General features: G+C 43.4%; 1 long non-coding RNA gene across 1 annotated transcript in view; it reads right to left on the bottom strand.

Moving 5' to 3' along the window:
• The window catches only part of LOC125940010 (uncharacterized), a 29,210-nt gene extending 14,927 nt beyond the window's left edge, over nucleotides 1-14,283 (bottom strand). The window contains exons 1-4 of the long non-coding RNA XR_007463236.1: nucleotides 14,158-14,283; nucleotides 13,975-14,105; nucleotides 12,165-12,214; nucleotides 3,239-3,346 (exon numbers count right to left, since the gene is read on the bottom strand). This is a non-coding gene — a long non-coding RNA (uncharacterized LOC125940010). The remainder of the gene's footprint in view (nucleotides 1-3,238; nucleotides 3,347-12,164; nucleotides 12,215-13,974; nucleotides 14,106-14,157) is intronic.
• Between the last annotated feature and the right edge of the window lie 1,633 nt (nucleotides 14,284-15,916).

The following is a 15,916-nucleotide window of genomic DNA, read 5'->3' as shown; positions in this document are numbered from 1 at the left end:
TATGTATATACCACGCCTTGATATATGACATCCGGTATATGCGGGCTATATTGCAACACCACTCTATCACTGAAGTTGGTCATACCTTGTCTTACATTTATGCCAAAGTTATTCCTCGAGATTTCGAGAATGACAGCCCACGGACAAATGCCATGAAATGAGACACCGACAGAGAATGCCTTTTATGTCAAATCTTCTCAAACTGAAATATTAAAAGTGCTAAACAATAACAGAAACATGTAAATAACGTAATTTTTCTAGCGCAGCTGTGCACTACCTTCAGAATCGGCCAACGGCAAGAGGCCTCGTTTCAACCAGAAAGATCGCCTTCGTGCATACGTTCACCGCCAGCGTTTCCCAGTAAAAATGACTACAAAACGCTGCAGCTGCCGGAAAGCGTGTAAAGCCGTCAGGTATCTTTGAATGTTACCGCGTTCCACTCTTAGAGGTGAAGCTTAAGCGTCCTCCAATTTTTTTCTTGTTTGAGAGCTCAGCTTTTAGGCGCTCATTCCTGCGTTGATTCGTCGGTATGCCACATCCGTGTAACCGAGTGAACGGGCACAGTGAAAGATGAAAGACGCGAAACATGAAAGACCGAACACGAAGCTCAGTGGGGGATGAAATGCAGCGAGAGCGAAGAGACCACGAGGAGTAAAGCGGAGGAAGCCACCTTGAAGCACCACCAGATGGCACTCACGTGCGCGCATTTAAATTAAAGTAAATGCACAAGTGAACATTGGGTGCATACCATTTGAAAAACCGACAAAGGGGCAGCAAAAATATTCTGGAACCATCTAAGTACACTCGGAGGTCTAACTAAAAATGAGCAAAATTTGAAGACGGCTATAAGGGATGAGTGGTGTTTGCGTGGAGCAGAGGTAGAACACACGGCTTCTAATCTGAAGGCCGTAAGTTCGAATCCCCCGCCAGTCCACTACATTTCCAGGCATGGAGTGGCGCCTGACACTGGCAAATAAAATATATCGCGGAGAGCTAATGGGGCTACAGTAGTCCAGGTGAAACCAAACTAGGAAGGCCCACTAAGCTTCATAAAAGTCACTCCGTCACCAGAACAGAAATTGTCCTCCCTGGTGCAGTATTCGGCCACTACCTTCCTCATGACTTCTACAATTACCCATGGCCCTTAGGCCCCAGCGGCTGCGGAGCAGGTGACCAAGGCGGCGCCCAGACCTCCGAGGCGGCAGAGGATGCTAAGAATCTCTGGGTCCGGACAGGCCGCCACTAGACACTGAACCTGGCAACGTTCAACAGGCACACCCTATTGAGTGAGGCAAGCTTAGCAGGACTACTTGAGGAATTATCAGGCACTGCCTAGGATATCATCGGCCTTAGTGAGGTTGGAAGAACTGGGGAGGTTTATACAGTGCTGACTAACGGCCACGTCCTCGGCTACAGAAGTCTTCCATATAAGAGAGAATTAGGGTAAGGATTTCTAGTCCATAAGGACATACCGGGCAACCTTGATGAATTTTACTGCATTAATGAGAGGGTAGCAGTCGTCGTAATAAAGCTTAGTAGAAGGTATAGAATGATGGTAGTACAGGCCTACTCCCCAACCTCCAGTCACGATGAATAGAACAGTTTTGTGAAGACTTTGAATTAGCAATAAGAAAGGTGCAAGTTCAGTATTGTCGGAGTCATGTGGGAGGTGTTGGCCGAATACAGCACCAGGGAGGCCAATTCCTGTTCCGGTGGGGGAATGACTTTGATGAAGCTTAGTGGGCCTGCCTAGTTTAGTTGCACGTCAACTAGTATAGCCCAACTAGCTCTCGGCAATATATATATATATATATATATATATATATATATATATTATTTTGGCGGCAGAAAACCAGGCGGGATGATGAATTTGGGAAATTCGCAGGCGCAAGTTGGAATACGCTAGCGCAAGACAGGGGTTATTGGAGATTGCAGGGAGAGGCCTTCGTACGGCAGTGGGCATAAATATAGGCTGATGATGATGATGATGATGATGATGAAACTCAGTATACTGTAGCCATGGGCGACTTAAATGCAAAATTGCAAGCTTTTTTTTCCACTTTTGTTATAGAAGGAGCCTCTGTCCCCTGTTCATTCCTACTTCCAATGAAAGTAGCTTGGCTGCTCTGGGCACTGTACAGGTAAGTACAGAATTCTTCCGCGGCTTTTAGTATGTCATCGAAACTGCCGATGATATTACCCTGCTTATCTTTCAGGGTACTATCATCAGATAAGCATGATATACCATAGCAAACATTTACTGCAATAAAGCAGAAGAAAATGTCCATACTAACACCGGCCCAGGAACTGATAAAATCCTTTTATAGCTAATAAAAAACTTGCACCCATAGTGAAGACACTGCAGACTAATACCATAGAACAAGTTATCAAAATTAGAAAAATTCCAGTTGGATGGCATTCACAAAGGCCAGTTATTCTGTACAATGCAGAATGGCAAGGCAAGCCATAAAATTAGAACTGCCAAAATGAGCGGGAACAAATGATGCACCGGCGGAACGAGTTAAGAAAGTTATCGCTCTTTATCCTATGTGTATTCTCTGCTTGTATAAGTCGCAAATTAAGCACAGAATTACTTTTTGTCGGAAACTGCGAATTTACAGAGGAACCCAAATCGCTATACAACACGACACCATGAATTCTGGTATTTCTCACGGCCGCGCACAAATTATGAAATACAAGCACTGAAATATGCTCTTCCGTCAACTCTAAATAACCATAGTTTAAATTATTTGTCTGTAACAAACATATAAGAACCTTCAGAAAATATTTTTGTGATTTCTTTCTGCAGTTCCAATAGTTGTTGCGGTAATGTAGAATTTTAGATGTAAGTTATGTTATATTATTCGCTCAAACTACTGTTTGCAATATTCTTACCGAGTTGATCATCCGTCGGCATGCAACTGCTTAATCTACTTACGGGGATGGGAGCTTTGTGAAGCCGCGATACAGTGGCTTTTTTTTCCCATCTCCTCAGCCATGTGATGCATTACATGTCTGCAATAATAAAAGACAGCTACTACTACTACTACTTATCTGCGAGTTCTCACGGCGATAATGAATCTCACGAAATATGTTCCTGGTGTAGAGGTTCAGTGGATGCTGATGTTTTAAATGTGCTGCTTCGTTATGTGCTCTCATCGTTCTGGAAGGATGTGCGATACAAAGACAAGAGAAAAAAGGAGCATCCAGATCAATGAGCTTTTCTTGTAGCACTTACAGATGACCAATTTCGTGCGCTGTGGTTATATGAGCATAACCTGGTTATGGATATACGAAACAATCATCACTTTCCCATGGCCACAGGCTCCGTTTTCTACAGAGATCCCTATACGAGAGGATAAATGCGGATTAGCTTTTTAGGAACTATAGAAACGGCGCACATATTCACGCTCACGGGATGTTTGTGCGAATACATGCATTTCATACCTCTCACAAATCGGGTATGGACAGGAAAATTTAGAAGTATGTGAGGCAACAAAGTTGAGAAAATTACTCGTAAGAGTTCATCGTAGTGCTAAGAATTATACGGCGAAGGCTATAGAGTCGATGTCACCTTAGCTTTGTTCTTTAAAATATTACTAGTAATAGTAATATTTAAAGTTGATTGAAATAAGATATTATTATTATTATTAACATGCCCGTCCCAATCGTGGGTGATATAAATATTAACACACTTGATTTCGACACTGGTGCTGTATGTGCTTGCACAGTCTGTTTTACTGGCTTTGGGCTTGATCAATTAATCACTTCCACAACTACGATTCCCACTCAAAGAAGCAGCTCCCTCTTAGACCATGCCCTCACTAATTTTTCGCCTTCACCAGATTCTAGTGTAACTGACACAGATATATGAGATCATTACCCTGTATTCGTCACATTGAAATCCCAGGTCAGATCCCTGTTATTATACGTCTTTTTTTGATAAGATAAATTTTGTTGATGCAATTGTCGAAAGTCTACTGGTCAGTGATAACTACCAAACAAAATCCAGAAGAAGTACTTCAGTAACTTTTTTCTCTATTGTTGAAAAAGCTGTTCATGCTAGCAACAACTGTGAAGTGCAAAAAGAAATTTAAATTTCTGCGTAATCAGCGGATCAACCATAGGCTACATGTGAGCACGAGTAAAAAAGAAAACATGTTAGAGAAGACTAAAAAACAGCCTTTCAACTGTGTATTTAGCGTTACGCTATAAAAATATTGCAACATCTTGACTAATTTACTGAGAAAATCTAAAAGGCAATATTACAAAAATGAATTTGCGAAATTAAAGTTTTATTTAAAAAGAACTGGCAAATAATCAACGAGTTTTCGAATGTGCCGTATTTTGGCAATGCCACTGAAAAAAAATAATTTAAAATAGTTCAGCTATCACTGACCCGCTCAGCCTTGCCCATGTGTTCAGTAACCACTTTTATGAAATATATAAGACGACCCATGTTTCTTCTGACTTTCACGCGAGCCAATCATTCTTTTGATTTCCCATAACCTCTGAAGTCCTTACTAAGATTTCGAACTTGAAGCACACAAGTCCTGGCCTTGATGAAATGTCCACATTCCATTCAAAGTTTGTCGCTCCAACTATTTCTGTTGCTTTCAGGTATTTAATTATTTTGATGTTCAAAACTGGTATATTCCCTAGATAAAACAGCTAAGCTAATTCCTGTTCACAAAAACTGGGACAAAGCTCAAAGTCTTTAGCTGTGGTCCTATATGTATTTTATGTTCAATTAGTAAAGTTTTTGAAAAGTTATCAGTTCGCCATTTTAACAGCTACCTTAACAAATTTAGTGCTAAATCCTTGGCATTTGGGTTTTCGCTCAGGAGTCTCGACTAACTTGGCTTTGCTATCATAACGTGATTACATTAGACTTTCACTTGATCTCGCATGCTTTGTTAGCTCGGCCTTTTTAGACTTCGCTAAAGCCTTTGATACAATAAACCATAACGTTTTGTTTACTACAGTATATTAGAATTTCCGATCCAGCACTTAATATCTTAAAACGTTCTCTATTTAATCATTAATTAACGGTGTACACAGGCGGGGCTTACTCTGAAAGCAAAACTATTAACCAAGAAGTTCTCAGGGCTCCATTTTTGTTCACTGTTATTTTGCAATTATATGAATGATTTAGCCAAATGCCTTAGTTAAACACTATCTATATAATACACGCGCACGAAACGACTGTTTCCCCTTTCAGAAAACTAATTGCTTTCGCTAATTTGAAACTAAACAATGACAGGTCTGAAATTAATGGTGTAACGCGAATTTTCTAATTATAAACCTTACGAAAACACAATTCATCATACTTAATTTATCACAGAGACGTTCACCTTGCTCTCCGACTATAACCCTCAACGAGCATGACATTCCTGCCTGCACTTATGCGGCTTTCGTTGGCATTAAATAGATCCCCACCTAAAGTTTACTAACCATATTATGCACATCAAACAAAAAAAACTGCATTTGACATTAGAGCACTACTAAAATCACGTGCATTTTATTTAAAAGAAGCATTATTATCATTACACTTCGCTTTTATTCATGGTGAAATCATTTATGGTATTGCTTCATGGGTAATACTTATTGTATACTTTCCTCTATTCGGTACGCTCAAAATCAGATTATTCGCATTATAACCCGAAGCCATTTTTTATCTAACGTCTCCTCACGACCTTGTACAAACTGCATTCTTCAAGTGACAGATTTGTTAAACTATCATTTAGGGATAATATACTTCAAATTACTAATTAAGCAAGTTTCTCCCAACTTCGTTTGTCCTGATCTACCTCTTTATCCTAATAACACAAGGTCTGCAGCACAAGGAAATTTACTGTTACCTTTACGTCATACTAATTACGGAAAGACGGCTTCCTGTTTTAGCGCACTTAAACTTTGGAACAGACTACCATATGCCATTAAGCTGCCATCAACATTGTACTGACTTAAATACCAACTTAAAATTATTTGCTGACTGATTAGCTTTGGATAATGCTATTTTGCTAATTTGTAGCTGTGTAATCAGCTGTGATTGTATATGTGGCCGCTTCCTTGGCTCATTATATGTGCCCTCACTCAGCTTCTTGCTTATTTCTTGGTTATTTCATTGTTTGTTTCCCTGCTCTGTATTCCGCTTTAATTTTATACAACAATATTCAAGGGTCCCGGCGTAGGTCTTTGGGACCCGTGTCAGTATATGATTTTTAGTAACTAATCGTATGAACTAATAATAAACTGAAACTGAAACAATGTTTTACATGGGCTCACTGGCATTCTATGCAAAACTGCCGCGCGACTCGCCACTCGAAGCAGTTTGCGTGTATTCGCGGACTCCGGAAAACACTTTTATGTAGCACTTATTGAGCAACAGAAAGCTGTATCGGGAGTTTCTTATGTTCGTCTACAATCTTCTCATTGACACTTTTTATCTAACTCTAGCAGTTGATAAGTTGATTAGTCGTTCGGACTAATTATCTAATTAGCCGGAATGCAAAAATGTGAGTATCTCCAAGCGACGGCAAACAATATTACCTTGGTTCTGTCCAGGTACGTGGTATTTGCATGTTTTTCTCAGTTTGCCTAAAGTTAAGTGAAACACCCTGTATATATACATATATATACTACATGGGACTCGAAAACTATGGGCACTTAGCAATATCACATACACAGTGCCAAAATTTTCAATTTGGCCCATACTCAGCGTTACATACGCAGTGACCCAAGCTGTCTCCTTACACTCTTAACCCTTTCCCTGCCATAGACGAGCTGAGCCAGTCCACACGGTTTGTTCCGCTCCCACCAAAGACGAGCTGGGCTTGTGCACGCTGAAACAAACGCTTGCGTACACCTGCCTTCAAACTACCCTGATGAATTTCGCTTACTTCTCTTTGGCTTCAGCAGATGGCGTAGTAAAAAAATAAAAAAGCGCTCAAAGCTTGCATCTCGGCTGAAAAACGTTTGGATGCTGGCAACTAGGATTCAAAAATGGCGTCTTTCTAAGTGGGTGCGCGTGCCTGCAACGGCTCCGCTCCGGGAAAAAAAATAAACAAAAACTTATCAGTGGCTTAGCTCGGCTATGCCAAGATATACGCGCGTGAGCCAAGATTCAGCTGGATATTCTTAGCTTTCGTGGTTGTCTAGCATCAGCTTGATTATCATGCTTACTGCTGCTTCAATGACACACACACGGTATACGTATTAAGTGACACATGTATATTTTTTTTGCTCAACGTCTGGTTGCTTCTCTATTGCCAGAAAGACGGCTCGGTGGTCAGTGTAGTAACACGCTGCCGTTTCTATGGCCCCAACGCAGTATTTTGAATTGATTTTCTGTCTGTGATACACAATAAGAATGGTGGTTCCCCATTGGATCGTCTGTACAGTTGGAACACTGGCTAAGTCCAGGTTAAACGTGTCCTTCAAAGGAACAGCAAGAGAGTCTGGAGCACGATTGAAGTCACCAGCCAACACACAGTTCACTTGCGCACGACTAGGTATAGACGTAGCCACTACGTCTATAGTGTATTTAACTGAATTGTTCGGCGACACGTACACGGCTTCTATGACCACACCACTTTCGTCAAGCTGACCGACACAGGCTTCACCCTTGGGCACCACTACGTTTGGCACTTCACTGGCAAACGCATGCCCACAAAAGGAGAGGCGCTATCAAGTGGCTCCGGCGCAGCGTCAGACTTGGCTACTGCGCAACGGAGGCGCACAGCTGGGCACGCGCCGGCGCCAGTGCGTCTGCCGCGGCTATGACGTCACTCCTCTGGAATGCGCAGACCGGTGAGCGCGCACGGCGGCGGCGCGGCTCCGGCGCGCCAGGTGTGCGCCGTGGGACGTCACTGCTCCTCGCGCATGCGCAACATGGCTCTCCAGGAGCCACGCGAAACTGCTCAACCTCGGCCAGTGTATCTCACGCTACAAAAACGTTTGTTTGCGTATGTTTTGTCGGATTCGGACACTGAAGAAGAAGTATGGTTCTTCTCTGAGAGTGGCGGCAGGTATACTGAGCAGCATAACTTCGCAGAATCATCGGATTCTGATGACAACAGCGTGTCGACGTGTTGGCGGTGCACGCCGATAGATGTAAAGAACCCCCCCCCCATCGCCGCCTCCTAGGTTTGTTTTCACGGCCGCGCCTGGCATAAAGGTACCCATGACAGAGGATGGAAACTCTGCCCGGTACTACTACAGAAAGTCGCACAATCTCCGCTGCACAGTGCAGTGAAGCCAACCCTCTCTCCACATGTTCAAAAATATTTCGCGTGTATCTTACAAATAAAGTGTGTTTAGGGATATATTTTGGTTGTTTCAAGATACGTAGAATTATTTAGGCAAATAAAAAAACTGTATTTTTGTATTGTTATTCTCGTTCTTGGCAGCTCAATTCATGGCTCATGAGACAATACTCCTCAGTGCTGTTTTATTTTGTCGATTCCTTCGTGAGATAGTTCTTTCCGTTCATCAATCATTTCTCGTAGTAATACGGCCTCAATAGACATATGGCGGAGACAAGGCAAATACTGAAGACGATTGCAATGGCTCTCCATGTTTCCAAGGAGTTTGTTTGAAGGAAGAGGGCATTTCTCTTGATCAGAATAACACCTCGAGTTCAATACCATATTGAATAATTGATGTCATAGCGGATACAGTTACGAGGATCGCTTAAGTCAATACTGAACTTTTTTAAAAGAAATAGAAGAACAAATTTCAAAGTATGGAAAGCGGATTTATTTTTCCACATAACCTCCAGCTACAGGTATACACTATGGGAAAACGCCCTCTGCAAGGGCGCTGAGGGCACTTGCCTACGGTGGTCGAACCCGGCGGCACGGACGACGAGAGATGCCGAGCCGCCATGGGCGACGACACTACGCGCTCGTTGAGCACGGCCACGATCACAACAAAAGAAACACAACAACGAAAGACACACACACACTGCTGCTCCGCGTTGCAAAATCACTCGCTCACTCCGCCACGTCGTCACAGCGAGTGCACCGCAAGGCACAAATCGAGGAGAAGCGACGAGTCGGCGGCGGGTGGTGTACTTGGTCGTCGGTACAACGGGTGCAAGCATTCGCTAGCGCAATTCCTTCCTCCATGGCCAACGCTTTTGTCCACAGCTGCGCTGCGAGGGCGTTGACGGCACTAGCCACCGGTGGCTGGCAGCGACGGCATAACATTCCTTCCGGCTGGCGAACCTTGGAGACTGCTAATGCAGCGAACGAGGATCGGCCGAACCGTTAAGGCCAAGTCACCAAGGTCTTCGAACCACCCGCAGGCCCTGAACCTGACTGGCTTCCATGAAGGACTCCTCGGGAAGACTGAGCAGACCAGGTGGTGCAGCCTCGTAGTTCAGGTCTTGCAGGAACCAAAGGCCTTAAACCATGTTGAGGTCTTGCAGGAACCGAAAGGCCCTAACCGTCCCCTGGCACACACCTGGTCTAGTTTTCTTCTCCGACCTCTTTCTGAAGAGTGCACACAGCAGGTAGCCGGAAGGAGCTGCCGCCCGCTCAATGCCTTGCCACCAGAGACCACACCGCACCGCAGCAGAGAACCAGAGAACCACGCACCGAGAGACGGAGCCGCTGTTGAGGTGGTGTTGGCGCGATCGCGCGCATGATGTCACCTGCGCTGGCGATGTCTTTCTCGAACGGCGGCGCCGGGAGCTGCAGCAGCGCGTAGAAGACCACGCCACCACCAGGACCCACGCCAGGCTCGATGACGGTGACGGAGGAGGAACCGGGGGAATCGCACGTCATGGAACACCAGAGATGCAGCTCGCACCGCGAAAATGGTCACGCGCCATGGCCGGGTTGGAGTCACTACTAGCCGTGGAACGGGTACCTCCAGCCTTCCCCACGACCATAGTCCGTCCCCAAACGCAGCCGTTGGGCACCAATGTGGGAAAACGCCTCGGTCCCGTGGTCGACGACCACATCTCCGGTCCCGGCCGGCCGCGCCCAAGGGCTCAGCCGCAGCTCGCGCGTTCCTCGCACCACTGCTCACGCTTCCGTCCTCTTCTTTGTCCACGGTTGGCTCCTATCCACTATACAAGTCAGCGTTCCCACAACACTTATCCCCGCGTTTAACTAACACCTGGAATGCTTCGGCAAAGAAAGATTTAGTATTACGATGGAACCATTGTAGAACACCATTTGAAGCTTCACTTCATCATGAATGCTGAAATGTTTTCCTCCAGGGTATTCCTTCAGGGGTCCAAACAGGAGCGAATCACTTGTTGCTAAGTCAATGCTATTGGGGGGATATGGTAATATCTCCCAGCCAAATTCCTGGATTGTTTGGAATGTATGTTGAGCGCTATGCGGTCGTGTATTGGCTTGCAAAAAGACCACACCCTTTGTGATCAAACCCGGTTGTTTCGTCCATAAACTCTTGTGCACATCACCCAGAACACGGTAGTAATACTCAATGTTGATAGTAACACCATGGGGTAAAAAATCAACGCGAATAATTCCCTCTTTATCGCAGAATACACTTGACATCATTTTACCAGCAGACGCAACTGCTCGAAATTTATTGGGAGGTGGCAATTCCGTATGCTTCCACTGCATTGATGCTCTTTTGGATTTTGGGGTGGAATAGTGAACCCATGTTTCGCCACATACCATGATGCGATTCAGAAAATCTTGGCCTTCCCTTTTATAGCGTTCCTTCAGTTCTCTACAGACTCCATCTCTTCTGTGTCTGTCAAAAGCAGACAGCTGCTTTGAGACCCAGCGTGCACTCACTTTTCGGAACAACAAATGATCATGAATTATTGTGTTCACTGTTCCAAGCGACAGATTACGCACCCTTGCAATTTCACGACAGGTCATGCGACGATTGTCCAGGATCAGCTGCCCCACGCACTGAATGTTCTCAAGAATGACCACCGTGGGCTGTGATCACCCACGGCCGGGATGATCAGTATTAGAGATACGGCCATCATTGAAGCGCTTACACCATTCAAGTGTCTTACTGCGACTGAGTGTCTCATCACCGTACTGAGCCTGAAGTCTTCTGTAAATTTCAACAGGTTTTATGCCCTCGTTCACTAAACACTTCTCAAAACACGCTGTTCCACGTAGACGTTCACACTCTTGTCCGCCTTCTTGAATAACAGTCTATCCAGAAGTGCGGGAAATGAGCAGCGTCTACTTGTAACAGGACACAGGTACCAGTTTATACTGCAGGAAACACCTCTAGCCCTAGGCGTCCATTTTAACCTGGAAAGACAAAAAAAGTCCTGGATTGAGTTGGACGACCCTCGTACTTGAGATGATTAAAAAAATAAAAAACCCAAGGGCAGCTAAATAATTGTTATGAGTTGTGAATGTCAAAGCATTAATGTAAAGTTGAAAACCGCTTAGATGTCTTTCGAATTTTGCGATGCGAGTAATGTACCATAGCGGTACTTCTGCCCGAGCCTGCAAGCAGCAGCAACCTGCAGTGCCAGTGCGGCATGCCACCGACGTCTTTGCCCGACAACATACCAAGCAACCAGAAGCGCCGCCAAGGCCGGTAGGCTTGTGCAGTCCCTAAGCTCATTGCAAGTAAGAGAGAGAGACGGACCTCGCTCCGGCTTTCGAGAGCGAGGGTTACGTGGCGTCGCAGCGGTTTCCTCTCCCCTATTGCAACACCTGGCACGCTAACCCAAAAGCAAGTGTCCCCTTTCGCCCACTCTGCTCCGTTGAGGCGCACTAGTGCCGCGGCGTCACAGCCAATGGGAACACTGGTCGACGCGCACTCGTGACGTTGCGTCGTATACAATGTTAATAGAGTTCAGGTGACGGTTCACTGCTACAGATGACAGACGCGGGTCATTTCATTCAATGGGCCATTTGACGCTTTTGCATCGAAATTCTCACCTGGCTGTGCGACCAGCTTCGTTGCTATGCATCTTTCTTCGAAGTTCGAGAAAAAATAATGCTAGTACTATTACGCGAACAACTATACTTGTATCTTTCATTGAGGACAGAATGTGAAAATGCAATTTCTCGACATAAATTACTAGTAAAAAAATATGTTCCTCCGTGAGGTACGCGTATATTTGTGTCAAACGCTGAAACTAGTGTTAAAAAAATCTCAAGAATTAGCACGTGAATGATGTTAGACGGGAAAGCAAAACATACCAGCAATCGGCGTCTTTTTATTTTTCTTGTCTTTACCGACTACTCGTCGCCTGCAATGTACAAGGGATCGAAGCGTAAAACAAAATGAATAGAAGAATACATAAACCAAGGACTGAAAGTAATTGCGAGGGCCCACACGTTAGGGCTCGTGAAAATTGTTACGTAAAATTGAGACGTATTAATTCGAACTACATACAATAGTTAGCGATGGAGTTTACACGTTGCTTATAAATGTTTACGCCGAGTAAAGCAAAACGTATATGCTTTACTGTGTAGTAGAGTAACTGCTAAAAAAAGCTTTCAGTACACTTCTGCTCCATTTGGTTATCTTTAATATTTCTCAACTAATTGACAGAACACTTAACTCGGAGCCAATAGCTGTAAGCTCTGTTATAAATAAATTAATAAAATGCGCTCTCATAGTACCATGCGTTGCGCAATATTCTTTGGTACATTCTAATTATCACATCTCAAAATTCTCAAAAATTGTCAGCGCATTTATTCCTTAGAGATTATTATCGAAGGTAATTCGATTGCCATTCTTTCTTAAGACGGGAGTCGTATTAGTTAAATTAGGTGCCGAGGATCCTTATGATAAGGTAAGTAGCAAAACAGAGTGCATTGCATAATATATTCAACTACATTGTGCTCATTTTAACTTTATCGAGATGGTTTCTTGAGTAGCATTCAATAAACATCTCTCACCATATAAAATGTGGCATCTAAACCCGACGTGTATGACATGTTTCCGGCTCGTGAAATCAATTCCACTGTATTCAACCAAAACAAATAATACACAGCTTTTAAGATCGTATTTTAAATCTGGAGGGCCCCCCTATAGGGCGTGCACTCCAACTATAGAGTGCACTGGGTGTTCATGGGTGTCCATGGGCACTGGGTGTTCATACAGGGTGTTCATGTTTAAGATTTACGGAATTTTTAGAAATCCCCTGTGCCAGGTAGTATAATTCTTATCATTTAGCTGGGATATTCGTTGAGGCGGTATATTCTGGGAGCTGGGATATTCGAAAGCAGATTACATAAAACTGTACGTTTTACCAACGATGCGCGTGGAAAAAAAATTATGTAACCTTCAGGGCATGAATGGAGGGATTTGCAGAGTTATCGGTGATGATCTAGCGATTATACTTCTACGTCACGACGAGTGTTCAAAGAAAGAATTGATCCATTTATTTTATTTTGCGTTATGCTTGCGTTTTAGTTGTAATTTCTTTAGATGAATTGAGCGACTCTAGTTGAACTGATTCTACCATAGCTAAATAAACGTAGTGAAGGGATTATACTGAGTAAACAAATTCTACATTAGGGTGAACCAATGTTAGATATACTAATATGCGTACATTTTACGGCGTCTTAAGAAAGTTGAAGCCTGAATAGCCCAATGACCGGGAGGCGCTGCTGCAGATGGTGTTAATATTTAAAGTCCAGGAAAGGTCTGATGTCAGGGTTAAGCCTAGATAGTTGGAAGAACTAACTTCTGGCGTAATGTTCCTAGTTTTATTGTGTGAAAAGTTTGAATTGAAATGTTTGCAAATGAAAGACTTACATTTATTTGGATCAAGAGACATTAGCCACGTGCTGCACCAATTGCTGATGAAGTACTGGTCGTTCTGAATTTTTTCGTCGTCATTGGTACTAGTAATCAGCTAGTAAATTATACAATCGTCCGCAAAACTCGTACATGAGAAGATATGTTATTCGGTAAGTTGTTAATATGTATTATAAAAACAAATACGATAGCTTGATGAACATTTCATGAAATAGAAAGAACACTGTCAAACTTACTCACCCTGTCAACAGAAACAATACGTCGGACGTCCACATTTTCGGACGATTTCTTCCATACAACAGTAGCTTACGGAGTGTTTGTTCCCCCCAAACTTTCCCGTCGTCCGTCAAAGCCAAATATTCTTCGTTTCCCTGTAAGATGTGTTTCGTTATACAAGGATATACTGACGCTCAGGCTACTTACCGAATGATAAGTCAAAACTCCTGTTAAACTGATAGAACCAGGAGGGTCAAGTAACTCGAGCAGCTCGTTTACCTGTAACCTCAGAAAGCAGTAAAGTCAGCTTTGTGCGCGTATACGCCAAAACTTCTTATATGATGCCAAGAATTTGAGTAATTTTAGGTACTCAAGCACAGTCGTGGCACTTCACAAGATAAACAGGCAAATCAACGGTTGATATCCGTGTAGTATATTTGTCTCAAGGCGTTAAAAAAGAAAGGAGTTACACGAAAGAATGTCGCTCTTGAAACATTCGGGGTGTGACCGTCGAGAGCTATTGAGTTGGCAGAAGTACTAGTAAGCAAGGCTAGAGCAAGATACGACACGAAAGTGGTGCCAGCGACAATCTGGAATCTCCGCTGCAAGGGAAGCGTTTTCAATGTGAAATACAAGCTATTCCAAGTGTGCATCATTTTTTGAGGAACACCCAGGACTAAGGAGATTCCAGACGAAGTTCTAAAATTAGGTAGATGTGGATGAATGGCGGAAAAGCCACGGTGGCTATGCTGAGCCAGGCGGTTGAAATATCAATAGTAAAAGCAGTCTAAGCTGCATGGCCTCAAAACCTGATCCAATATCGTCTAAATATTTGAGCACGTGTGACTATTGAGTCATGGCATAGAAATAAAGTGGGATGTAAAGATATGTGCATTTGTATATTTCGCGAAAGTATTAGTACCTTCGTGTGGCTAGTTGTCGATATGCACGTGAAGTGCGCGCCACTCTTAACGGTTCTTCGCATTTTTTTGCACGTTGGTTGTTCCTAATTTGTCAAAAAAATGTCCTCCGAGTTGTGTATGCTCATTTTGAATCGGCATTTTGAATCGATATGATTCTAGCGATGAACGGTGGCGCACACCGGTGGCCATCAATTTAACCACGGGAGTAAGCTTTTATAGTGATAGGATGTGAAATTCCCCACGCAGTATACATACCTCAGGCTATAGAGGGTCAATTTTTCTTTCTTTTTATTTTACCACAGGTAATCATTTGTTACTCTTTAGCATTGAAGTGTTTGATCTAAGGGGTCATCGAACCTCGTGTTAGGCCAACGGCGTGTCCACTTGGCATAAATGCAGCTTTTTTTTTCTTTCAACTACTGCTTGTTCTTACAAACAGTTGAAAACACCGGACACACATTTCACTTAAGAAGGTAAATGTATTACAAAATAGTGACGTTTCTTGGATACCTAATTAGTTATCGTGATGTCATGAAACGGACAAAAGGTGCAAATATGACTACAAATTTGAATATTTTCAAGAAATTACAGTGATGACCAGCAGAGCTACCTTGACAAATGTTCTTGCTATGTTTAAACCAGTTTCCCTTTTATTTCCTTTTTTTTCCATTTATTCAGGCAAGCAAACAAATATTGCCTCTGAAAGCAATCATGTTTGGAGAAACCAGTCCTTCGTCTTACTCCAAGCAACCCGTTCAGCCATGATGTCGTTACCAACTAGCGCCTGTAGCAGCCTTACTAGCCCTATTAGAAATGAAGTCGCATAAAAGTAAACTTATTTGCAGTCCCAGATCAGGTTTTTATATGCTTCAAGAAAGCTCATTCATCGCATAGGTGTATATACTCACCACAATGTTTTTTAGAAATGCGATGAGGCTAAGAATTATGTTTATGTCTGCCTCATTCAGAACATGACTTCCCGTCTGCTCGCTTTCAGCGAGTGCTGAGTGTATAAAGCATACCGCAATTATACATCCTCCTAT

Source organism: Dermacentor silvarum, chromosome 9 (assembly GCF_013339745.2).
Source record: "Dermacentor silvarum isolate Dsil-2018 chromosome 9, BIME_Dsil_1.4, whole genome shotgun sequence".
In the NCBI taxonomy this organism is placed as follows: Eukaryota; Metazoa; Arthropoda; class Arachnida; order Ixodida; family Ixodidae; genus Dermacentor; species Dermacentor silvarum.
Note: the sequence above shows the minus strand (reverse complement) of the source record. Positions and strands in the feature narration are given on the sequence as shown.